This window comes from Acomys minous (assembly GCF_964271855.1).
Source record: "Acomys minous genome assembly, chromosome: 4".
In the NCBI taxonomy this organism is placed as follows: Eukaryota; Metazoa; Chordata; class Mammalia; order Rodentia; family Muridae; genus Acomys; species Acomys minous.
Window position 1 is genome coordinate 116,297,705 of NC_140486.1, and position 26,873 is coordinate 116,324,577.

Consider the following 26,873-nt stretch of genomic DNA (forward strand, 5'->3'; position numbering starts at 1 on the left):
ATGGGAAGATAATCTCTGCCTACATTTTGGAGGGAGCTAGGGGCCAATCAGAAGCAACTTAGGGATGACTTCAGGTTTCAAATATTTTGTAAATGCAGCGTGTATCATCTATTCCCCGGCAGGTGCCTAGTGATGACGTCAGAAAGACTGCTCCTGTTCCTTGGGTGGGGGCAAGATATAGCCCCACAAGCCATTGTGACTTGCCTGGGAGAGAAACAACGCTTAGCTTTTCCAAAGGGCCGAGACGTGAGGCATTCCTTCCGCTAAACTCTCCTTTTGGACGGTGATGACCTCAGTAGACAGTCGTTTCCTATTCCTCGGGTTTTGGTCTCAAGCTGACCTGTGCTAGCTGAAGGGGTTCTGTGCCTCCCTCCACTTCACTCTCTCTGGTCTTCAGAAGCCCAGACTCCAGAGCAGGGAGCGAGGGGCCGGTCCCCGCAGAGACTTACAGTCTGCCCTGCTTCTGAGGCTCCTCCGTGGTGCCCGGGGAAGCTGTTGGCCCAGTGCATGCTAAGCACAGCTGACAGTCTTGTGAGGACAGAAGCCTTTGTTGGGAGTGATTGAATCTTGCATTGTTTTGCCAACTCCTAAACAAACGGATGGATCCATTTGGAGCTTGTCTGTCTTTTGTTGTTGTTTAATAAAGCAGCAATCATATATGTGCGAGATAATGGGAAGGCTGACTGCAAACTTGAATTATTTCATTTTATGGAGTCTTAATTAGATTTGTAACGCGGAGCCCCTAAGTACCAAATGTTTGCTTAGGTTTAATGAGACCTGTTATGGAGAGCGGGAGAATTGTAATTGTCCCATTACCGCAACAGTGATACATATTGCGAAGTTTGGCATATATCACATTATAAAAGATGCTCTTGACACCACGGGGAGCCGCTCCTTTCTGTTTGTCTCTCTGTAGTGTTATCTAGACTTGTGGCTTGACGCACGCCCTCCCCCGAATCCCTTACCCGGTTTTCTTCATTGAGGGTAGAATGGTTCACTTTGCAAACTCAACTGAGGCTTTGGCCATAGCCCCCTCGGCCTGGGGCAGAGGAGAGGGTCCTAGCTTAAAGCCATATCTTTGGTTCTATCTGGTACCATCTTTCCTGCCTGAGGATATGTCCTGGCAGAGGCTGGTAACCCTGGGATGGCTATTATTAGGCCAAACCTAATTTCAAGGTGATATTGTCTCTTCTGGATTGATGCTCCCACTCATCCTGGCCCTGCATCCTGGGCTGTATCTCTTGCCTGTACCACCAGGACTAGGCTACCTGGTGGTGGTTTCCTGCCGTTGACCACTGGAACTTTACCATCCTTTCTCCTTCAGACCACAGGCTTCCTGCTGGCACATCCTTCTTTTCAATGACCACCTCCCCTACCCAACTTACCAAGTGTCCTCTCTTCTCGCTATGCAGCTTCTCTGGCCCTTTAATGTACAAATGCAACTGGGCCTGGCCACAGGTAGACTGGTGTCCCTCGCTCCCCTGCAGAACCAATTGGATGGACAGCTCAGGTCCCACTGTTCAGCAACTTGCCCAAACCAATGCCCCAGTGCTAAGAGGCCTTGCCTGTCCTTTCATTTGCAGCCTGCAGCTAGGGGAAAAAAGCAATGTGGCCCTCCATGGATTCCACCCTCATGACCAAGGATATTGGTTCGTTCTCTTTTGGATCAAGTCAAAGCTTCACTGGATGTCCCTGGACCTGTCGTCTCCTTGCTATGGTGGATGCGTTCTTGGTTCCTGGGAGGGTTATATGAGTAACCCCTGAGCCATTAGTAAAGGATGCCAATACACTGCCTGCTGTCTTACAAACACTGCTTGCTATTTTACGAGCACTGATCTGCTTTCCCCTGATGGATTTCACAGGTGATGGCCTGTGACTATCAGCTTTTCATGTGGTTCCTGAGGTCCCACCTCTGGGGAGCCATAACCAATGGAATATCCTTTAACAAAGAATTAGTCTGGTGACTGACTGCTGGGATGTCACTTCAGCCATTAGACTGTAAGGAGACATGGTGATTTTCATGGTGTCCTTTCACCTACCTGGGCTCCTGGGGAGTCCACCTGCCAATTAGGGGACTAAGGCAGTGAAGTGACTGCTTCCCCTGTCCCCTCCAGCCTTCGAGTATTGGCAGCCCTAGGCTATGGCCTGGTGGAGTCACAAAGGACCCCAAACCAGATTAGTCAATCCTGACCAAGCACATACTATTTTAAGCTGCAGGGTTTAGAAAACTATGTTTTGCAGCAACAGGAAACTGAGGCACAGTGATGTGTTCTCGACTTAACCCATAGACTCTTACCCACACAGCTGCAGAGGACCCAGGCCCCTTCCCTCCCCTGCTACCCGAAGCCTCAGGTTCCTCTACTCGGTTTCCCTCTCCCCCGTCCCCAGAGTGGGAATGGGATCTTTATGAACCATCCACCATCCCTAGCATGTTCACCACACCCTTTTGTCCATGACACCTTGTTTTGGGTCTGAATCTCACTCATGCCTGTTTTGAGTCCCCTCTTTCATGACATTGTTGTAGGACCCAGGCTGAGTTATAGCTGTTGTCTCCGAGATGTGCAGCGCACTATTGTCTGGCCTTGCTCGTCTTTGTCTTTTGATGAGGTGTGTAATAGACATGTCCCAGGTCACCCCTGTGTGCTGACTGACATGCCTGTCTGCTTGTACTGTGGGGAAGCAAGACCTCCTCCCATCATGAGATGATAGCTCTTGCTTGCTGCCTAAAGCTAAGCTGTGTCTTCTGACCCACAGGAACCAAAGACATGCGCTGTTTCAAATGAATTGGCTTTGTAACTATACTTCACACTGCACAAGATAGCTGACACCGGCCCTGCACCTCCTCAGCACTGTGCCTTTCCAAGAGTCGACTACAATAGCAAAGTTGGTCATGAAACAATGGCAAGTACATACCCTTAGGGCCAGGCGAGGCCTGCAGCTTCTGAGGTGGCCATAGTCATCAGGAGTCATAGCCAAAGGACCTTTACTCTTCCTGCAGCTTACTGTGCTCAGGCTGACTATGTCCTCATCCTTCTTACCTTTGTATCTAGAAACACACATAGACACACACACACACACACACACACACACACACACACACACACACACACACGTACACATGCACGCATGCATGCACACACATGTACACACGCGCACATGCACATAATGCATGCATGCATGCACATGCACACACATGAGCATTGTGGGCTGCTGAGAGAGCAACCATAACTCTTTGAGGGAACTGGGAACTCCCATGCTGTCCAGTGCCTGCCGGATGGCCTGCCTATGGTGTTCTTGTCTCTGGTTTTTCATCAGTGGTTTTCCTGTAACTGGAGATCTCTCTACCCCCTAAGCACTGCCACTCTAAGAAGTTGGGGACAAAAACCAACAGTTTCCTTAGGTGACCAGATGCTTAGAGGCACAGGCATGAGGCCAGGATTTGTGATGGGGTGAGCATGCTGCTTCTCCTGGCCCCCTGCCTCCACAGGGCCCTCTTCCTGTGCAGCAGCTACTACCCAGTTGGAGTTGGCAAGTCATTGGCTCTGGGGTCCTCAAAGGTGCCCCCAGTATACCTCCCTCCAAATTACAAATGCCCGGAAAACTCACTGGAGCCCCAGCAGCCCGATGAGGCGATAGCATTTTTGCCTATAAAATGTCAGAGGCAAAGCTCACATGGAAACTTCGTGCAGAGCTGTAATCACAATGATTACAAGGTACAAGGAGAAGACAAAAGCAGCGGAGTCAGAAGCAAAGAAGATTAAACAAAGAAACACACAGCTAAGCATTTGCCTGCGAATGTCGTGGTTCAGAGCCGCTGTCTAAACAGTGTTGAGCCTTAGAAATAAATTGCTGGTGGCTGGCAGGGAAAGGCTTGCTGCTAGAATGTGCTCTGCCCCAGGAACCCAAACTGGTTCCCACGCTGGGTGAGGCCAGGGTAGTAAACCCGGGGGTTGTTTATCGGCCTGGGGGTTGGCCAAACCGCTCAACGGGGCCTAAACTAGAAGCAGGAATTTTGGTGGGTCACATGGGCTGTGTGTGACATGTGAGCATGGGGACATGCAGCACTGGGAACAGGGGAAGTGAAGAAAGTGTCTGAGTCCTCCTTGGTGTCCTAGTTAATATAGTAGGGATCCTCAGCAGTCTTCACCCCCGCACCAAGGGAAAGACCCTTTACTGAGTACCACACATGGGCCAGGCTTAGCATACAGAGGGAGCCCACAGCTCAGCTGTGTGACTGTGCAGTGGGGTCCTGACCACGCCACTCACGGAGGTAGAGCTCGGCTTCTTTACCGTGAGGACACGAATGTCTTCTTGTCACTGTTATTTCACCCAGAGCCTGGAATGTGTGTGTCCTGTGTCCTGTACAATTTCTGCCCTATAACCTCTATGCTACACCAGGGACCTCAGCTGGCTGTGCTCTAGTGAAAGCTCACCGCCCCCCCCAACCGACCACACCCCACTCTTTCAGATTCCATATAATTACACTTCCTGACTCGTGGCTGTTTGGCTACCTGAAGGTTTTCAGTTTGCTGTTTTGACACGAGGTCTGTTGAAGCCTTCCTTCCTTACTCTCTTCCTGCCACGCGCACCCCTGTGGGTTAGGAAAGAGATGCATTGGTGGGGAACAGGCTGTGTGGGATAGTCTAGGAGTGTGAGGGATCTTCTGAGCGCTGGGGACCCACCCAAGCATACCCACTTATAATATCCATGGGTCCAGAGCCACTCTGGGGAGCCAAGAGTCTGTTTCCGCACTTCTGGGAGCCAGAAGTCCTGATATGCAAAGCCAGCCCCTCCTCCTGCATTCTGCGCGTCTGCCTAAGTCTGGGAACCCCTAAAGGCCACTTTCAGCTCCCTCTGACCCTGGGTTCAGAAGCCGAGGTTGCATGTATAGGTGCAGGCTGAGGCAGGTCACCTTATAGGGGACTTACTGAGAAAGAGCTTTCTGGGGAAGTAGGAATGGCTGGTGGGGCAGCTGACAGAGAAAAGGAGTCTCCTAATGCAGAGGCCAATTTCTACATCCACCTTGTCCTATGGGAGCCTGAGGTATGGGTTATGCCTGTCTGGGTCTTGAATTAGAGATGAGGTCTCCATACCCGGCATGGTCAGTCACCAACGGCCAGGGCTGCGGGGTGAGTTCCAAGAAAGCACCACAACCACGCGCAGCCCAGGTTCTGGAGGAGTTCATGGTCAGAAGCTGCTGGTGGGCAAGCCCGCAGGGAAGGCCCACCCCCACGCCAAGGGTACTGTGCACAGGGTGCTGGTCATGGTCCACAGCCTAGGCAATCTGGATCTTGTCCTCCCCTGATGGCCACGCTGTCATGCCCCCCCTCCCGCTCTTCCTGCTCCCTCTTCTACTGTCCTCATTCACCTTGTCAACAGTGACAAGGACCCATTCTCTTCTGTTAGTGGGCACCAGCTGAGGGCTGTAGAAGGAAGGACTCGCCTGTCAGGGTGATGTGTTCCAGAGGGTGACAGCAGCAAGTGTGAGTGGCCTGGTGCTGATCCCCCAGCCCTGGCCCAGTCTTATCTACAGGTCTTGCATCTATTCACTTCTTCTATGACCAGGCACGTCCCCAGGAGTGAGAAGGTGGCACTGTAGGGAAACAGATATCCAAGCCCTGCGGAGTTTGCGTCTCGAGTTCAGATCACCCTGAAACACCCCCTCCCCAAGTTCTCTGGGGGCTCCCAGCTGGTCCTGCTACTCTCCTAGGTGAGGCATAGTCTGGGAATTCTGGCAGGCATCCTGTAGAAGATGACACCCAAACTCAGTGGTTGATATAGCAAGGGTTGGAAAATAGTTCGTGGGCTATGACATCTGGGCATCTCTGTGTGACCCTGGGCCCTGAGGACAGGGGGCCTGGGACCTATGAAGAGGAAGTATGTCTCTGGAGAGGGGCTGGGTCCTTAGTTTATATCCTGTCCCTTCTACGCTTCCTGGGTGGTGGCAATGTGTATGAGTAAGCAGCCTTACCTGTCAGCTGCTGGGGCTAGGGTTCCTTGTGCATCACACCTTCTCACATTGATGGATTCCAGCCTGGAGCCAAATAAACCCTTCCTTCTATTTCTTCTCTTCAGGTGTTTGGTCACAGCAATAAAACCAGAATTAACTTAGGTGTCACAGGCTAGGGAAGCCCCAGAAGGCCTAGGGAGAAGTCACACTTCCAGACAGCTCAAGCCGTTAAAGTGACTACTCTGCACGCCAGATCTTCACATAGGCTCCCTGTCTGCAGAGGAGGAACAACACAGGAAGATTTGCCTCCCGGTGACCCTGTATTGGAGTACTCTGAAGTCTTTCCACTCCGCCAAGGCTCTGTTGAGAGGAAAAAGCCAGTTCACTTTGGTCCTGTTTAACTCAAGCTGATCACAAACCTTTTAACCTAACGGAGGCAGGAATAGAGATGAAATCTCTAGGAGGTTTTCTTCTTCTGCTTAAAAGCCTCCTCAGATGACTGGACCACAGCATGGAGCACATCACTTGGCCTTTCAGAGCATGACAGCTGACCCGGCCTTTCCTCTGGGGCCTGGCCATCCCACCCTGAATCTGGAGCTGCCCTCCACCCTTCTTTCTCACATTCTATGGTCACTGCTCCCCTTTGCCCCCTCATACTCCTGTCACTGTTCTTCCCTCCATAGCTTGACCTCCTGGCCAACTTCTACCTCTTCACCTCACTGGGTCATAAAAACTCTATTCTTTCCCTAGGTGGGCCAATGTTGTGGTGTGTGGGGTGGACTGTGTAATGTGGTGCATGTGTTGTGCTGTGTAGTGTGGACGTGTGGCATGTTTGCCTGTGTGTGTGAGGTCTGAGGGATAAGAGGAGTTGTTGGAGTGGGGAATCCATCTTTTGTCCATTCAGAGCTCCAGTCCTTACCCTCCCTTAGGCAGCGTTAGTGGGATCTGGTGGCCAGTGCGGCCTCCACCCTGTCAGGTATTACCACTGAATATGGTGGTGTGGGTTGGGACAGGTGTCCATGTGATTTAGGAGGCCTAGGTCTGCACAGTGGGAGTAAGGCATTGGTGGGACCTAGTCATCCTGTGGTGCTTTGTTACTTACCTTGGGAATGGCAGAATCCAGGTGGAGCTGAGCTTCTGCTCTGTCCTTCAACAGCAAAGCAATGTGGATGATCCCTGCTTACCTCCCATGCCAGCGCAGAGGCTAGTCTGAACCCCCGCTTAGAGGCAATGAGAGTCAGGAAAGTATTACCCAGGGCTGAGCATCCACCTAAGTTCCTGCAAAGGATGTGTGAGGAAGTCAGAGCTGCACTTCTGCTAAGGGACATGGATAGAAGCTGCACATTGCACGGCCCTTGCATGCATCCCAGCCACAGGCTGCTCAACTTATCACCGTCACATGCATTTCAGCATGAAGTCACTGCTGCCATCACACATCTCAGAAGGCGCATTGCCTGCCTCAGACGGTTAGAAAGCATCTAAGACCTGTGGCCAGATATTTAGTTTGTTCAGAACACAGCTCGACAGAGGGAAACCTCCTGTCAATCAACAACCAGGGCTGTCGCAGCTTCACTGTAGAATCCAATCAGCAGACACTAATGTGACTCTGGCATTCGGATTATTCCAGAGAGATCTGAAGGTAGGAATAAAAAAAAGCTTCAACAAACAAACTTACAGAAACTCATCAGAGCAATGAAAGTTATACGCAAATGGCCACAGGATTCTTAGGATGAAAAGACATGGAGAACAGGAAGACCTTCCCTGGATGAGGTGTGGGCAGAGCAGAGGGCAGGAAGCTCCGAGCAGGTCTGCATCAACCTATCTGAACACTAAGGAGGAAGAGGATGGTTTCAGAGATGGAAGCCTGAGACACCCGCCTGCCAGGAGCGGTGCTGCTTGCCTTGTATGTGTGCCAGAAGACCTAAATAAATATCCCAAACACGGAGACTGGAAAAGGACCATGTTTGGTGAGAAACAGATCCCAAGCATCCTCTGCGCAGGATGGACCCTAAAGTGAGCATACAGAGAAGGGCTGAGGAAGATGCACAGCCATGTAGACAGCAGTTGTTTAGGGAAAGTGGGAGCCAGGCAGAATACTGAGACAAGTGACAGACTTTACATCAGAGAAGACGGGAGACAAGAGGATTGAAAGACTGCCCCATGGTGAAGGCACAAAACCCCATTGCGTGCTTGAAGAACACGAGGCAAAACTGCTCGACACAATGGAAAAGCAGAGAGCCCACAATTGTGGTTGGAACACCAAAGCTCCACTGTCAGCATGACAGGGAGGGTGTGGAGAACCCAGCGGTGAATGCAGTCAGCAAGTGTCTGCACGGTGTGCAGCACAGTCAGCAACAGTGTTCACACAGTGTGCAGAACACAACACTCGTGTAAAACAAAAACAAAAACAAAAACTGGGCACGGCTGTACCCACCTGTAACTTCAGCTCAGTGGAGACTGGAAACAGGGGTCATTTCTGGAGCTTGCTGGACACCAGCATAGCTCCAGGTTCTGTGTGAGACCCAGACATAAGGGGATAGGATGAAAATGGACAGAGCAGGACAGCTGCCACCTCCCTCCTCTGGCTTAACTGCATGGACACGTGCACACACACACGTTCACTCCCACACACAGAGTATAAATCAATGACATCATAGAAGGAAGTTATTGAGAAAATTAATATCAGATTCTCCAAAATAAAATTTAAACAAACGATAAACTCCAAACCAGACCAATTCAAATATAAAGAGAAAAGGCACAAAACAGCCCTCCTGGGCATCTTATTCTCCTCGTGGTTGACAGATAAAATACCTGGAAGAAAGCAGATGGAAGAAGGTCGAGGCTCACAGTCTGATGACATGATCCATCATGTCATGGTGACAGAGCTTGAGGCAGCCGGTCATCACGTGTCTACACTCAGGATGCAGAGATCAATGAGGGCTGGAACTCACCTTGCCTTCTCCTTTTTATTCAGGCCGGGACTCAAATCCAGGAAATCATATCACACACAGCTGGGGTGGGTCTGTCATAATCTAGTTAATCCCTCACAAGTGTACTCAAGGGCTTATGGCCTTGGTGACTCTACATTCTGTCAGGCTGCTAACCAATATTGACTACCACATAGTAAGGGAAGGAGGCACCACCACAAACCCTACAGACACACATTTGACAATGCCGAAGAATTGGAGCAAAATTTCAACTCCCCTCCCCCACCCCCAAACTTCCAAAACTCAATCAAGAGGAAATTTTTTAAAAAACCAGCTTTCTCTGGAAACCATTTAAGAAGTTAAATTTGTCATTTAAAATCTCACAGATGACTTAAGTTGCTGGTGGGCACAGACACTGACCTCAGCCCAAACCTCATACAGAACCAGCCCATACTGGATGGTAGTTCAAATATGAAGTGGGGACTACAAAACTTTTAGTGGGAAAATAGAAAAAAAAACATTTAGGATTGATGGGAGTTTTTTTTTAAAATCCTCAAATTTGATATCAAATCAGCAGTTTGACAAGTTGGGACCTATCGAAGTTACGAACTTCTGCTCTGTAAAGATATGGCAATAGGTCTGAGTGGGAGGAAGTACATTCTAGCTACACCTGATGGGATACTGCAGTGGGGGTATCTAAGGAACCTGTAAAACTCAACAGCATCTTAAAATTCACTTAGAAATCAGGCCAACAAATGACACTAAGTGCACCTATGAGCTCATAAAAGATGTTCAACACTACTGGTTGTTGTGAAAATGCACAGAGAAACAATAGTAAAAAGAGCAACAAACCAAATGCTGGCACAGAGGTGGGTGGGCTAGATCATACATTACTAGTGGGAATGTAAAATGACATAAGCAGTCAGGAAAATACTTTGGTTATAAAACCAAAGGTGACCATAAAAAAAAAAAACAGCATGTGTATTCTTGGGCATATATCTCAGAGAAATCCAAACTTAACCCCGCATATAGCTTCCACTTCTGTCATTTTATCTTGCTTTTTTTTTTTTTGCCATGTTCTCTTTGAATGTGCTCTCTGATTTGTCTCATAAAAATTCTAGCTGTGCCTGATCTCTCTCTGCCCCAAAGAACAGACTTAGTCATCTTTTGTTCCAGCCCACCTTTCTCTTTAACTTCCTAATTGGTCATAGTATGCTTTGAATTTCTTTTGATTTCTTCAGTCATGTGAATCACTAAAGTTTCTAGTACTTGGCATATAGGTGTTCAAATCTATCAAATAACTTCAGTATGTTTCCTTTTTCCTCTCCAGTTTATGCTATATAATTTTTTTCCCACTGGAAAAGGAAATAAAATTGCTTCTACCCTATAAATAAAATTCACAGGAAGTTTGCTTGTAGTTTGGCATTTAAATTGAATTTAATCTATACATGAGATCTATTTATAATTTATTTATTTTATTCTATATTTTTGTGGTTCTAAGGATTGAACTTAGGGTATTAGGCATGAAACAGTCTCTCTGTACATGAGCCTCACTCCTGAACCCCTATTATCTGTCTTTTAATGTCACGGATTTTTTGGGGGGGGCTGGGTTCTGGGAAATCGCCTCTCAAATTGAGCTCAGGGTTACCATTCTCCAAGCCCTTGAGTGACAGAATGTCTGTTCAGTTCTTGATACATTAATAACATCTCTCCGCTCAGCAGACACGGCATCTAACTAGGCAGTACAACTGCTACTTTTTTTCCCTCTCTGAATGGTCTTATAAATAATTTTTTTTCTAGAATATATTTGTCCTGGATGCCTTCTGGGATGTAATGTCTGTAAGTTAGTGCCTCCTATCTTCTTTTCTAGTTTTCATCTGGTCTTTCTTTGGGTCTTAGTCTTATGGTGCTAATGCTCCTGTTCTCTCTTCTGTGAACTTTGTATATCAACTGTTATGTCTTTTCTGCTGATCTTTTATTTTCTCTGTAATCATTTAAATGTTCTTTTCTCCTTTGCTCTGTCCTATTCTTGTCTTTTAGCACATCTACTATCCTCTCTTTCACTTCTACTGGAGTTTTGTGATATTTGTTGATGTATGTTTGTGCAACACAGACAGTCCCCTGGAACTAGGGCTGTAAAGAGGTGTGAGCCACCACGTGGGTGCTGGGAATCAAACTCTGGTCCTCTGTAGAAGCAGCACATGATGTTAACTGATGAGCCATCTCTCCAGGACCACCCACCAAAGTCTGCTGTGCCTTTTATTTTTATATATTTAGGATTTTTCTCTTTGGTTTTTGTCTCAGTGGTAGCGCAGCTCATGGCCCGTCTTTCATTGTCTACCGTCCTAGTAGCTTTTTGTTCTGTCTTTGCCTCAGAGAGACTGTGATATGGTCTCTTTAATGTCAGGAAAAATTCCTAGCGGAAATGTTTACCCACCTCCCTTAGACACTGTTTCCCCCCCTGTTTTATTCCTGTGTGGCTGCATCCAGTGTGATAAAGATGGGATGAGCGCTAGGGGGATGTCAGGACACAGTGGACGGACTTCCTGCTGCAGCATCTCTACCCTGGGCACATGTCTGCACCCCACACGGCTCTCTTGCCTTGTGCTGGTCACTGTGAGCTTTCTGGGGCCAGCCATAGTCATGGCCACCTTGCTGTCACCCTCCCAACTGCTCTGAGTTTTTCCTCATCTTGTCTCCTTCCTTCTCTTCCTCCTCCTAATTTTCCTCTTCTTCCTCTTTTCCTCTCTCCTTTCTCCCTTTCTCCTCCCAACTTCTCTTTTTCCTTCTCCTCCTCTTGTCCCTCTTCCTCTTCTTACCATTTTCTTCTCTCTTCTTTTTCTCCATCTCCTTTCCTTTCCCCTCCCCAACTCCAGGGCCAGAACAATGCAGAACAGAAGACTCCAAGCCAACCAGGCTTGGCCATCCCAATTAAAGCAGGTACATATAACCTAGGCCAGGGTGGGGTGTGAGTTACCACTGGATTTTATGCTTTGTTAAAATGGCATCAGATTCAGAATGAAGTCGAGTGTTGCAATTTACTGATATTTCTGTTATCATAGGGGTGCAAGCAGCGGAGTCCAGCAAAAACTCAAATTTCACTATTTCTGACAGCCCCAGCTGTCTCTTTGTGGTGCCCACGTCACCAAGAAGCTCGCTGTGGCCTTCTGCTGCCCTCCGACCAGCATGTGCACTCCTTCACCTCTGGCGTCTGTAGCATTCTGGGCTCCTCTCAAAGCATCCTCACCCCATGGCCTCCTCCTCTGGATGCCAGATCGCGGGGTGCCACCTGTGATCTCTAGCCACAGGCCTCCCGCAGCTAACCAGCTGTGATTTCTGTTGGGGGGGGGGCAGAGAAGCATCTGGGGTACCAGTCACACAGGCTGGTCTGTCCCAGGGCACTTGACGCAGACTTTAAGGTAGTCCTCAGTCAGCCTTCCCTCTCTGCCCATTCCCTCTCCAGTCACTAGCTCTTCTCCATGACTCCTGATAGTCACTGCATGAAGATGGCTTGAGAACCAGGAATCGGGTCCTCCTGGTGCTCCAGTCAGAGCCTCCTGGCTACTCCTGTCAGATGTGACATATCTGCCTTGTCAGAAATGCTTAGCCTATATGCCTCTGTGCTGGGCGGATGCAAGATATTGTCCTGCAGTGGACAAAAGTCCAGCTCGACAAGGAGCAGAGAGTTAGTGCAAGGCTTCCAAGATAGTGGAAGGCATGACAGCTTTTAGCCTGAGTCCTGGGGGAGACACCACTCCTGTGGAACAGGGGTGGGCAAGAAGGCTGCCCACAGGGTCTCTCTCTCTCTCTCTCTCCCTCTCCCTCTCTCTCTCTCTCTCTCTCTCTCTCTCTCTCTCTCTCTCTTTCTCTCTCTCGTGTGTGTGTTTGTGTGTGTGTGTGTGTGTGTGTGTGTGTGTGTGTGTGTGTGTGTGTGTATGTGTGAGGCCTTTGGCCACAGTACAGTTTGGTTAGGGTTCTGGGTAGACCTCAAGCTAAATATTTTGCCAGGAGAGTTGTCTGTCCGTGGAATGGGCTCCCAGCTTGCTTATCAGAGAGGCTGGCAGCTGCCTGGGCAGTGTTGTCTGATAGACATGGTGAGGCACCAGTGCTGCTGAGCTGGAGTCAGCTCTGCTCAGGGCATATGGGTCACTGGGAGGTAGCTGAACTGCTCAGTGTGACCTGCTGGGGTCCAGTGAGTGTTCCAGACAGACTCTGGAAAGACTGAGAGTTTTGTCCTGCTGAGGCCACTGTCATGCTAGGTGATCTCTGGAACATGGATCTTGCCCTATTGACAACTCCATCTACCTGTCCTTTCTCTCCTCTTCCAGAATTATGTGGAATGGCCAAGGCCACTAAGTTCCCTGCAGCAGCACCCTGAGGAGAGACCATACTGAGATGGCCTCTCTGGGAACAGGGCCCCGCTTTCATCCTAGGCCTTTGGCTCAGTAGCCTGGAAACTGCTGGAAGCTGCCTGTGATTTCTGGCCCCATCACCCTGCTGAAGGCACTCAGGTTGCTCTGGGCTCCTGGGGCCTGGCTTTGGGATTTCTAGCGCATGGTTCTGAAGTAGAAAGGAGCTTCTCTTCCCATCCATGACACTTCCAATAACAGCACTCAGATCGAGGACCTCAGGGTAAGTCAAGGCCCAGGAGATCCAAAGTGAAGAGTCCCTACACTATCACCAAAGCTAGGTATCCTGTGCACTGTCCTCAGCTGTGGTGACCATCTGCCATCTTGTCTGCAGTCGCCTCTACAGACACAGTAACTGCCCATAGCTCTGTGAGGAGGGAGGGCAGGGTGTCCACCTTGCTCCTATGGCTCCTCCAGCCTCAATACCAGGACCCATACTTGAAAGGCACACTCGGCCGACCCCGCCTGTCACTGTTAGCCAGCAGCTCTGTGTGTTGTATTCATCTTCCTGGACCAGAGTTCTGTTCACCGCTTTTCATGGTGGGTTCCTTCCCACACTCCCATATCCTCATGTATGTTCCCCTCCAGATGTGTGGGAGAGCTGTTCAGGTGTCCTGAGGTGCCCATCAAATCCCAGAGGTACCTCTGTCCATCCATCACAGCTATGTCATAGCTGCTGGGGATCACTATAGTAACAGCTGCCAGCTCTGTCCATGAGTGTTTGGTTCACCAGTCTTGGACTCTTCAGTGAGCTCTGAGGAAGGTTTCCCAGTGAAAGCAGAACAGGCTGGCCTTGCCAGGAAGGCCCAACTCCAAAGGCAGGGAATACACACTGTGGTCCATTCCCACAGTTACCAGAAACTTCTCTCCCAACAGTCCTTTTTCACCCTTCCCCTACCTTCTGATATCTCCTTCCTTTCCTTTCTTGAACTCACTTCGGGGGAAAAACGTCTTTCCTTAAAGGGAGGCCAGTGAGCTGCTCTCCAACAAAGCTTCCCCAGGCAGGAGTTGGCCCCCGTCCCTGGCAACACATCAGCCGACAACCATATCGCAGCTTCATCAGCAGCGCAACAGCCTCCGCTCAGACGTGTCTAATGAGGGGAGCTGGGCGGGTGAAGCAATCTTTATTTTTTTTTCCCAGAGTGAGCTTCTCCTGCCCCCACACACTCAGCCTCTCCAGTCTGCACCCCAAAAGCAAGCGGGGCCTCCCTATAACTCCACCCCACCCTTCTCTGCTGAAAAGCCAAAGGGCTACGTTGTGGAGCCTGCCTTGGGGGTTCCCAACAAGACCTGACCCACCTCTGCCATGCACGCCTGCTGTAGGCGTTCTGGAGGAGGCCAGGAGCCCCCTGTGGAATGTGTGTCTAAATGACACAGTTTGCTCCAGCCCTGGAGCTAGCCAGTTTCTCTTCCACCTCTTGAAAAGATTGTTTTTTTCCAGTACGTGACCCCAACATGAAAGCGGCGGAGGGTGCCTATCTTTGGTTCCCACGCTGGCTGGCTGCTGGCTTTCACCATCTCGCTCAGATGAGCTGTAGCAGGAGCCAAAGAAAGATCTGAAGGAAACCTGGGGGTGGAAGGCAGGCTGGATGTGGAGAGTGTCTCATCTGCTAACTTCTTGAAATACAGCCTCTCTTCTGTTTTTTGCAAGGGTCCCTATCACTCACTATCAGACAAGCAGATGCTTGCCCCACCCTCGGAGCTCAGGACCTCAAGCCAGCTCTGGTCTCAGCAGATGCTTGTCAGTGTCACCCCTGAGTCACCGTGGGGGTGCAGAGGAGAGGTCAGCCCAGGCTTCTGACTGTGAGCCCAACAGCTCAAACCCCCCCTCCTCCTATGGAGGTCCTTCCTAGTCCTTCCCCTCCAAGGAAAAGTCTACATCACCAAAGGGTCCCTGGAAACAGAGCGTTTGTTTAAAGGAGAATTTCTGTTTTCATTTGGCTATAGTAAAAATAGCTGTACATTTCTAAGATGGCACCCTGGGTGACTGCTCAAGGCCTTTTATTCTATAGAAAAGCAAACAAACTTTATTGGTCCTAGGTTGTTAAGAACCAAAGACTTTCCTCCGAGCTCACCCCAGTACTAGGGTTACTGCTGATCCATCTGTAGACAGCAGCTTACTTCCACTGTTCCCCCAGAACTCCAGTGCCTGTCTGTTGTGTACTTTGGAAGATGTGGAGGAAGGCTTTCCCAAGTGGCAGGTGTGAGGGCACCCAGGGTCAGCCACAGTCTTCTCTCTGGCAGCCTCACCTCCTTTCTTCCTGACCATGATGAACACAGGGAGCCTCTGTGGGTGTCAGGTCCCCCAGGAGTGGGAAGAACTCCTGGGCACAAGCGGTAGGTGATCTGAAGGGTCCCACGTGGGTGCCAACTCCTTGGCCTCTGCCACCCATGGCTCTGAGCCATTGTGAGCGGAGTGCTTGAGGGCCTCAGAGGCCTGGGCGTTTTATAGCACTCAGGTGTATAGTGAGTTTAAATTACCCTTCAGTCAACCCTCCCAGGGAAGACACGCCCTGGGGAACGGGAGCCAGAAGCTTCCTAGCACACCTTGCCCACAGTGCCTGCTGGAGGGCAGATGGGGTAAAGCTAGGCCGCGAACTGAGGGGATTTCCTCACTGCCTGTGGGTGAAGGACAAGATGGGACAGTGCTGCTGTCTTCCAACCCTCAAACGCATGCACGTAAAAATGTTGCCCACTCCAGTGAACACAGCTCTTCCGCCCACATGCACAGGCACACCCAGAGCCGCGCGCATGTTCAGTATGCATGTGTGCTACCACACTGTCAATATGCACATGTGTTGAGGAGCACATGTACACTGATGCTCCCATTAATACCATTAATAACAAGAGGCCCAGGAAGGCCTGCAGATTTTGCTGAAGCCTAGTGGAGGTAGAGCAGAGCCACGCCCCACCACCATGCCCCTGACTGCCACCTGTAGGGCCTTGGGTTTTTTGTTTTTGTTTTTTTGGTTTTGGTTTTTGTTTTTCCTAAGTAAAAGGTTCTTTATAGGGATCTTAGTCTTTGTTCAGGGAAGAGACTATGCTTGTGGGTGAAGATGCCTCAGAGCTTCACTGGCGGGTGGGTTAAACCAGGTCATAGATGCGAGATGGCCTAAGCCAAGATGAACAGCCAGCAACCATTCCTACAGCTACCAAGACCCATAGAACCCTAGGGCCGATGCCAATGCCCCTTGTGCTTCCCTCCTGGTGTGCAAATGGCCTCTTTAACCCATTGGCCCTTAACTGCTCTTGAGTGCCAGTTCCCAGAAACTCATGGGAGGGTGTGTGTTCCTGACATTGGTGGTAGCCTTTGAGGACCTCTGCACAGGCTGCTCTATTGCTGACAACTTATACAGAGTCTCATCCTATACCTAGTGGGGCACAGAGTGGCCTGAGGCAGAAGGATCCAACTTTCATCTTTCCTTTACAACTTAGCAAGGAGTTGTGGGGTAGACTCAGCGCAGAGCCGAGTTCCTGCTATGTACTGCTGGCGACAGGAAGGGGACTCCAGCAGGGGCCTGCTCAGTGCTTTGGGGAAGGCGCAGTTGTCAATAAGCACATTGCTTATTATCAAGGGCATTTGGCACTTCTTACCCGAGGCAGGCAGGAGTGGCAGCCAGGAGAAGAGCTTGGCCAAGGCCTCTGTGGTGACACTTGAGACAGAGCGAGCCAGGCCCTGTAAGGAAGAAACTCCAGGACTCCAGCTGCCTCTCTGCCTTTGGCTTTCCTGTGGTTATTCTCTGTGCTCCCATGGCCTTGGGTCACCATCTTTCTAGTTTTCAGATCCTTGGCCCCTCCAGGCTGTGAGTGGACATAAACCCTGAGGTCTGAATGTCCATGGCTCTGTGCCCCAACAGGTGAGACTCCTCCACTCCACCAGGCCTGCTGGATCCTGTGGTCCATGCCCAGACTGCTGCAAGCTCCTGTTGCCGTGGAGATGCATAGGGTTCTCAGGTGGGGACTTCCGGTCTAAAGAAAGAGGGGTTCTCACTGGTCCCCTGAGAGACTCTGTGTACCGACTGCATATTCCCTTGGTGTCCTTCTGATGAGAGTCCATATGCTTCCCTGTGGCCTGGCTCCTTCTGGAGACCCCAGATGACTAGCCAGTGACCATGCAGACTAAGTCCCACCCCTTTCCCAGGGCCCCCAGATGGCATGAGGCTGCCACAGAACGGGAGCACTGGGCAATTACACATGAAATACTTGTTCAATTATTTACCTAACAAATTAACTCAGTTTGTCACAAAGAACGGAATTAGTTTTATTTACCGGGTGCTTACAAGTCAAAGCAAGCCAACTTTTAAAATGCATGGAATACGTTTTAATAACTATCTCTAGCACAATAAAGCTGAGAGCTTACAAAAGGACTCTAACGCTGCTGAAGAGTGAACCAGTGCAGGGTCCGCTGGTCAGCAGGAAGCCAGGACTGTGCAAATGGCTCTGAGCATACCTGAGGATAGTGCTGGGCATGCAGGTGGTCATGTGCACAGCTGTTATTTTTCAGATCGAGGCTTCTGTGGATGCAACAGGGCCTGGCTCACCTCTCTCCTTTCCCTCCAACATGGCTCACCGTGAGTGCCCATCTTCGCATGTGTCCTTTCTTTCCCATTATTTCTTGTCCATGTTTTAATTCTTAAGTATTTCCCAATCATGTCACCAGAACCTGTCAAGATACCAGGTCTTTTTGGTTTTGGTTTTTCGAGACAGGGTTTCTCTGTGTAGCCCTGACTGTCCTGTACTCGCTTTGTAGTCCAGGCTGGCCTCGAACTCACAGCGATCCACCTGCCTCTGCCTCCCGAGTGCTGGGATTAAAGGCGTGTGCCACCACACCCAGCTCAATTCTTGTTACTTTCTAACATCCTCCTCTCATAGAAATTGACTGGGGTCCTTGGTCCTTTCTGAGGACACTGCCACGATGACCTCTTCATAGACTCTACATCTCGAAGGATCCTCTCCCTCCGCAAGACCATAACCAGTACTAGTAGACATGTTCCCCTATTGCATTTGTCATGATAAATGATAAAAGAATGATTAGATAGATAGGTAGATAGATAGATAGATAGATAATTGATAGGCAGATAAATGATAGATAATTGATACATTGATAAATGATAAAATGATTGATAGGTGATAGACAAGTCAATAAATGTTATACATTGAATAGATTATAGACTGCATTGATAGATAAGCAACAGATTATACTGGTAAAAAATTATAGGTGATAAGCGCACATAATATGTTCCTTACATAAACTTCAATATCCTTAGTACTTGTATTTTCCTCTAAGCTGTTTGAGTGTAAATTCCAGATGCCATGCCCTTTGCTTGAGCATTTGTGTGTAGTCTATAAGAATATGCTTACTAGGAACATAAACACTGATGTTACAGTCACAGGTACCAGTCACATGTCCTAGGTGTCCCAGGATTGCCCTTTTCTGCCATACCTGGGTGGGAGAGCCCCTGCATCCCTGGGCTATCACTCTAGCCTGGGCCACAGCCTTATCAGCCCTGGGTGTGGTGGTGGCGGTGAAGGTTACAGGGGCCATCTGCAAGAGGTAAAGGGTCAGGTCTAGTGGCCGAGGGTGCTTTGACTAGTGATGCCAGCGGTTATTTGCAGGGCTGAGTCCACGGTGCGGGTGGCAACCCCCAGAACACATGGGAGGGGCCAGCTCTGACACCCACGGGGCAGCTATTGGGTATACTCATTTGTAAGACTCCTGATGTGTCCCCCGTCTAGTTGCTCAGGGGCTCATCTCTAGTCCCACCCCCTCGTACCCTGTTTCCAATTTGCACTCGTGTAGCCCGAATGAGAAGCCCCTGTTCCTCCTCCTCCTCCACGCTCTGTCATCATCTCAGAGCTCACTGAGGGTCACTTCAATAGCTGCACTGGGGTGATCTCAGGCCTTGTGTCTTCTCATTTATTATTATTATTATTATTATTATTATTATTATTATTATTATTATTACTGTTGTTGTTGCTGCTGCTGCTGCTGCTGCTGTGTGAGACAGGGTTTCTCTGTGCAGCCCTGGCTATCCTGGAACTCACTCTATAGACCAGGCTGGCCTCGAACTCAGAGATCTGCCTGCCTCTGCCTCCCAAGTGCTGGGATTAAAGGCGTGAGCCACCACTGCCCACCTGGGACTTCTCGTGAGTCAGAGCATCCTCTTCCTCAATATTTGCTCCTCCATTTCGCATCACTATGAGCTCGGACCACTGATCTAGCCTGTGAGCTGTACCCGTGACTTCCTTTTGTTATATCAATGCTCATCAGGGGGACTGTCTGAGGGCACACCTTGGTGACACCCATGCAATTCCACGCTGATCTCCAAAACCTCAGGTGAGCACAGAGCTAACGAGTCCATGGTTCACTCTAGGGTGTTTTGGTAAAATCTGGCTCCGCCTGCTCCTCCAGTGCACATCTCTGTCCGTGCCTTCAGACCTGTCGGCCAGACACCGAGTAGGGCTTGACTGAGGTCGTGTCCTCCCTTGGTTCCTTCTTGTTGAGTCAGCACCGTCTCCAGGGCTCTCAGCAGCCCTTCCATCCTCATCTCCCAGGACACCTCAGTCAGGGACCACCCTCCTGTCCAACTCAACATGAAGGCGGAAGCCGATGTCCCACCTGCCCTCACCACACTCCCAGACACCACAGAAGGAGCCGAGCTATCTGGAAAGACATTTGGCAGAACATAATAGGAATCATGAAATTGTTTGTTCCGTTTGACCTTGCGGTGATATTTCTGGGAAATCACTTTAAAAGAAAATTCCCAAAATGAACAAAGGCCTATGCACGGAGAGGTTTATTGCAGAATTATGCAACTCATAAAGTAAACTGGACGCCGCCGGTCAGCAGGGGAATGCCGACCCATTCAGGCACACCCCACCCAGTGCGAGGAGTCCTACACCCCCCGCCCCCAGATAACCCTTGAGATTATAAAGCAAAGCGAAGAACATTTGCGATGTGTTATCAGGCAGGGAAATGAGGGCATGGAGCTTGCGCACACCTTGAATGGAGTTATGGGAAATGGAGCCGGGTCTGCTTTCCTGAGTGGCTGAAGTTGGCATTCCCTTGGGAGGGAGGCGTCTTTCTTGGCTGAGGGGTTCGTTGTGTGAGGAGGCAGAGGCTCTGACGTGGGTGCCTCTCCCAACCCAGCCCCAACTGTCAGAGAGGTTAAATCACACAGTGTCAGCCTGGGGAGAGCTGTTCCTCAGAGGGCCAAGCGCACACCTGGCCTCAGCAGGTGGAGAGTGTTCCCAGTGTAGAGACAGTGGTACAAGAAGGGGGTGAGCAGCCTGAATCAGTCAAGGGAACTGGGTTCCCTCCTGTCATCCGTCATCCTAGCCTCACATGGTAGTGCTCCTAGGGGTATCAAATAGCCTGGAAACAAACGACAATCAACTAAGTGTGCCAAGGCTGCATGCACCTTTACTCTCAGCTCTTCTCGCTCGGATGCTGGACTCACACTGTGGCTGTTTTCCATGCCTTATGCTTTCCAGCATCCAGGAGCACTGCTACGTAGAAATACAATGGCTTTTAGAAGACAACCTGTTTTTCTAACTACAGACACAACACAGGTTTTGCACAGAGTGAAGGGGGCATCACAGGTGAAATGAGAGAGAGCTGGGGCAGGGTGGGGGGGTGGGTGCGAAGGAGAGGGAGAAGCTAAATTCAAGCAAAGAAAAGTATCTGAGTGGGCCATGTGACCCTACAAGCCATGTGTCAAAGGGATCAGATCCATGGCAGAGGCAGGGGACAGGAAGGAGGTAGAATGAGAAGCCTAGTCGGGCCTGTCAAGACTACAAAAGATTTAAAAAGACCCCATTCCCTCTCCGATGCGGATGCGGAACTTGAAGTCTCCAACTCTTCTGAGGAGCTGAACCGATTAGTGCCTGTGTGTTTGGCAGCATCAAGCTGTTTGACTGACCTCCAGGCTGGCCTAGCCCAGTCACTTGGGATTCCAACAGAGGAAAACCCTGGTTGCTCTATGATGGTGACACAACTCCAGGGGTCATAGATAGCCCTGAAGGGAGGAAAGTCTGTGGAGGGTCACTGTGAGTTCAGGTTGGAAGGACTTTGTGGGGCTGAATAAGACAAGAGAGGACCAGGGAGAAGTAGTAAGGCCATCTCTGGGGGTCTGTGCATGTAGCACGGGCCTAGTACACCTCCAAACACACATGAGCACACGTGTGACAGATTTAAAAAGTACCGACAGCCTGGTGTTTTCCCAGGAGGAATTCTAATGTCAGCAGTTGTTATTTTTTATAAGTAGGGTTTTTTTTCTTTAGCAGAAAAAAAATCAATATTACTTTAAGGATAACATTTGGGGAAAAAAGCGAGTGGATGCATGGAAAGCGGGGTGATCTGGGGGAGGGGTGTAGGCCCTAGGGCTCTGCCACTGGCTGGTACTACAAAGCAAGTCGCCTGAACTCTCCTCCCTTAGCTTTTCCTCCTGGAAAATAGAACCAATTGAGGCTGTAAGGGCCCCATTGGGGGGTCTGCTGTCCTGTGATGATGTTAGCTGGCCTGCAGTTTGTCCTCCGTCTCCCAGTCATAACGTCCAGATCTGATGTTCCCAGACATTTAATATGATCAGCGTGACTGGAGTGCTTGGCAGCCAGTGGAGCCCGCAGGGGTCTGTGCTGATTCCCTTTGCTCTCGGGGGTGCATGACTCGGGATCTGGACCAGATCATAAGCCTGGCGTCTGCTGGTAGTTAAGGGCTCGGGGCGGGGTGGGGAGTCTCCATGGAGCTCCCAGAGGCCCACGGATGAGATCTGAGTGGCAGATAACAGGTCAGCAGGGGATGGAATATGCCTCCCCCCCCCTCAGAGTGGTGACCTGAAATGACTTGTCCAGGGCTGGTTGGGCAGCAGTTCCAAGGAGGGAAAAAGCAGTGTGAGGGGCCCCATGAAAGAGTACTGTCAGAGATACCTGAGTCCCAGGCATGCTCCTGCCTCAGATGAGGGCATCCAGGCTTTCCAGGACCCACTGCTTAGTTTGGCAAGTGCTTGGAAGATGGATAGGGAGAGTAGGGTCTCACGGAAGGTTGACTTGGGGTGTGAAGAGCTCTATAGGAAAGGATGTCCTGGCTTCCGCTGGCTGGGCACATCTCATCTGTTGAGAGGACTAGGTTCAGGAATGGCTGCCAGAGAGTCCCAGGGGCCCTGTGGCCATCAAGTCACAGTGAGGATCTAACATGGGCTTCCTTCCTGCTGCAGCCCAGGAACCGTCAAGAGCACCCAGCAATGTGATAGACTGAGAGCTGATCCCATGTGCCTCACAGTGTGTCCTGGCAGCAGCTCAAGACTCACTGGGCAACTATGGGAGGACAGTCAAGGTCCCTGGCCCACCATTCCCCCTGCAGGATGCCCCTGCCAGCATGGGAAGAGGGCCTTCGGCCACATACTGGGGCTTCCTCAGGTGATGACTAGACCAGAGGCTGGGCTATCTCTCCTAACACAGTTATGTTTTGGTTATGCGAGCTCCCTCTTAATCCTGGAGTCTGATGCTCAGCATAGCCACGATGTCCACTATGTTTCTGGAGAGTGGACATGGGGACATCTACATGAAGCAGATCGTATTCTGCATGAGGAACAGTCCAGTTTCACCCTTCCCAAAAATATCCCACCCCTTAGTTCAAATCCAAGCTGCCAAAGCTCCCAAGGCCTGAGTAAGTAAGGGCCAAACCCTAAGGGTCAGAGGAGGAGGGAGGGAGACACCACTCTGTCCCATCCTCACTGGGAGGAGATGGGCCACAGTGATGCATGTATGCCCCCACAGTGTGGTGATAACAACATGGCTACATCATACCACCTATCCACATGGCTTTTGTGTGTGTGTGTGTGTGTGTGTGTGTGTGTGTGTGTGTGTGTGTGTGTGTGTGTCACTCTCAACCCCCATGCATTCTTAGGGCCAGTGAAGCCCTGGCTGAGTGTCTGCCCAGGCCAGGGGACCCTGGGCTGTCCTTCTGGGGCAGGGCCAGGGCTTACAAGCCAAGTGAAGTCTAAGCTAAAAGGGACATTATGGGCATTATGGTGATGCTGGATAGTGAGGAAAACTAAGGCAGGAGATCAGAGAACAGGGGTGGGGCCCGTGGTCCAGGGGGATCTTCTCATTGATGCCTGCATGGAAGCTGTCTCTGAACTGGCAGGGGCACACAGAGGTCTCTCTGTTCTCAGTCTCTAGAGCAAGGTTTCTATGGGAATGCAATACCTGCTCCCATGGTCATGCTCCCACATAGCAATTTCTGCAGAGGACACAGGAAACAAAGATTTTGTATCTACCACAGAGAAGAGGCCAGCTGTCAGTCAACACATGGTGTTCACAGGAGCCAAGGAACCTTTCTCTACTGATGAGTCCCTGAGACCTGTGGAGTCTGAGTGGCAGGCCCAGAGAATTGTGGTTTTCTGTGCCTTGTTGGACCATCTCCTGAACTCTGGGGCTAGGCCCCCATACCCACCCAGAGACTTACCTGTGTGTTTGCTCGAATGAGACTTGCTCCCATATAGTTGAATGGCTGATTCCAGTTAGTGGAACTGTTTGGGAAGGATTGGCAGGTGTGGCCTCATTGGAGTAGGTGTGGCCTTGTTGGAAATATGTCATTGACAGTGGGATCTGAGGTTTCAAAAACCAATGGCAGGATTGGCCTGCCTATCTATCTGTCTGTATCTATCTATCTATCTATCTATCTATCTATCTATCTATCTATCATCTAGCTATCTGTCTATATCTGCCTGCAACTTGTGAATGAGATGTGAGCTCTCAGCTGCTTCTCTAGCACCATGGCTGCCAGCATACCATCACACTCCCAGCTATGATGATCACGGACTAGCCTTCTGAAGCTGTAAGTCAGCCCCCAATTAGCTCCTCACAGCAAAAGAGCAGTAACTAAGACAACTTGGTAGACACTTAAAGCTCAGCTCTGATCAAGACCGTGTGAGGAATCCTGGCAAAGTGATACAAGCCTATATCCCAGGACCCAGGAGGACAAAGAGTTTGAGGCAAGCCTGGGTTATATAGTGAGACTTTATCTCAAAACAAATAAACATGCAAGCTGAGGAGAAGGATGCAGGGAGGATGGGCGGTAACTCAATACTTGTCCCTGTAGCTTGGGCCCAAGGCCACTGCCTCCCACCAACAGTTGTCCTGAGTTTCCTCTACCACCCCCGCCATGGTTACGCAGACAACTAACCCTTGACCCAAAACAACCAGAGTCACCTCAACATCGAGTTCAGTTCTGGTGCTGAGTGGGAGGGCTGAACTGAAAAGGTGGAAGTTCACCACCAACCCAGTGCAAAGCCACCCCAGTATCTGGCCCATCCCCCTCTTGGGACTGTTGTGCCCATGGCCATGGAAGCTAAAGAAGCTTCCTGAAATGCATTATGGATTTGCCAAGCAGCAAACACAAAAAGCCCAACTCCAGACCTGTGCCAAGCCTTCACTCATGAGGTATTTTGATTCTTAGTGACATCATATAAAATAACACAGCTTGTGAAGAGACTTCTGGCCCACTCCCTGGGCTCTGAGATATCAAGTGTCCCCTTAGTAGAACATCATCTCCTCTGGTGGGCCTGATGTTGTCCCCTGCTAGCCCTCCTATTATTTATGTGCCACAGATGCTCCCCTGCAGCCTGGCAGCCATTGACCTGGATCCTGTTGCTAGGGAGAGCCACGGCCTTGGGATCTGGGTGAACCCCACTGCACAGGCCCGTTGTGTAGTGTGAGATCCAGGGCACTGTTCTCAATACCTCACCACCGTGCTCCATATCACACCCAAACATATGGCTTCCATAGCTTTATCATACATGAAGGATCCTGTTTCCACCATAGAGTTGACAGGACAGCTCATCTGTGGGTCCCTTCTGCAAGTCCCCCCGCCTTTTCTCTTGGACATCCTGCAACTATTGACCTCTTTCACGTCCATCACTTTGTTGCGTCAAGAATGATAAACACTTATTGTCCTTTCAGATTGGCGTTGTTTAGCCAACAGAACTCCTCTGAGACCATCCAAGTTTCACATCAACAGTTGGTTCCTTCTCTATTGCTGAGAACTCTCCACGGTGTGTACAGACCTTGGCTCAACTCTTCACCTGCTGAAGGACAATTGGCTGAGTCCCAGCTTGGGACACTTGGAAAGGTGGCTATGGGTATCAGGCACAAAGGACTAACATCTTTCATTCTTCTCCTTACATGAGGTTTTCTAGCATTGTAGCCCTGTTCAAGGGTGGGATTCATAGGCATCTATGTGTGCAGATAAATGCTCAGAGATACAGCATAGGATCATCAAATGAGGCCAGGCCCAGTGTGGTTAACAACTGGACTTCCCTTGTCCTCATAGATGTGTGGGTGACCCAAGGGTCCTCAGTCCTCACCATGTCCAGTGCTAAGGACATTTGGATTCTGTCCACGTAGCAAGTGTGTAGTCATCAGTCTTCTAGGCCTGAGGAAATGGCATCCCAGAAAAGAACCCAGGTAAGCCTGGGGAGCTTCCTCGAGGCAGCTGTTGTGAATCACTGGGGGTGAGAGGGATGGTCTCTGTTCCCATGTCACACTTCTTCACTGTCCTGGGTTTGCTGGTGCATCTCACTACCTCAGAAGCTCTGGGTCATGCATCTTCAGGTCTCTGCTATCACCGGCCTCTTCTGTTCACTTCCACATGAACCTCTCTCCTCATTTGCTGGGAGCCACCAGCTGCTTCTTCCCCAGTGCATATCATCAAAGCCCTCTTGCTCATGACAGGGTTTCGGATTTTCTAGCAGGGCAATTTCTGAGTCTTGATTCATCCGTTAGGAGGTAGTAGTGTGGGGCAATTAGTGTCTGAAAGCATCTGAATTGACAACTCGGGTGACTGGGAAGACATTTAACCCCCTCCCAGTTAAAGCACCAGGCAGCATAATAAAGTGCCCGTCCACAGCAGCTGAAGTACAAATGACCCCGGGACCCCAGAAGTAGCCGTATATGGACTGAAGTTCAAGGCCACAGCCTAGTGACATTGGTCTCAAGCAGTTCACCACGTAAGGCTTCCATGCAGGAGACGGTTAGTGGAGGATAGCCACCAGGGTCCCAGACCTACGTGTTCTCAAGCATTCAGAAGTCTTGAGGTCCTGCCTCCTTCCTCTCTGGGGCATAGCCTAAGCCAAGCACTGGACACTCTTTTATCTCACCCAGTACTCAGCCAGGTATTTTAGGTATGGTTGCTATTTCTCACCTACATATTTTATTATATCTTAATTTGTTTTAGAAGTTGGAGAGATCACTTTGCAGTTAAGAGTATGAACCACTCTTCCAGAGGACCAGAGTTTGATTCCCAGCACCCACAACAGGTGGTTCCCAACTGCCTCTAACTCTAGGGCCAGGGGATCTGAAGTTTTTTTCTGTCATCCGAGAGCGTGCCACAGACACACACACACACACACACACACACACACACACACACACACACACATGAAATTATAGAAAATAAAAGATTTGTTTTATTTTTGTGCACATGTCTATGTCTATGTGTAGATACTCACCCATGAATGCAGGGTGCTAGTGGAGGGCGGAAGAGGGTGTCATGTTCTCCGGAACTAGAGTTACAGGATGCTAGGA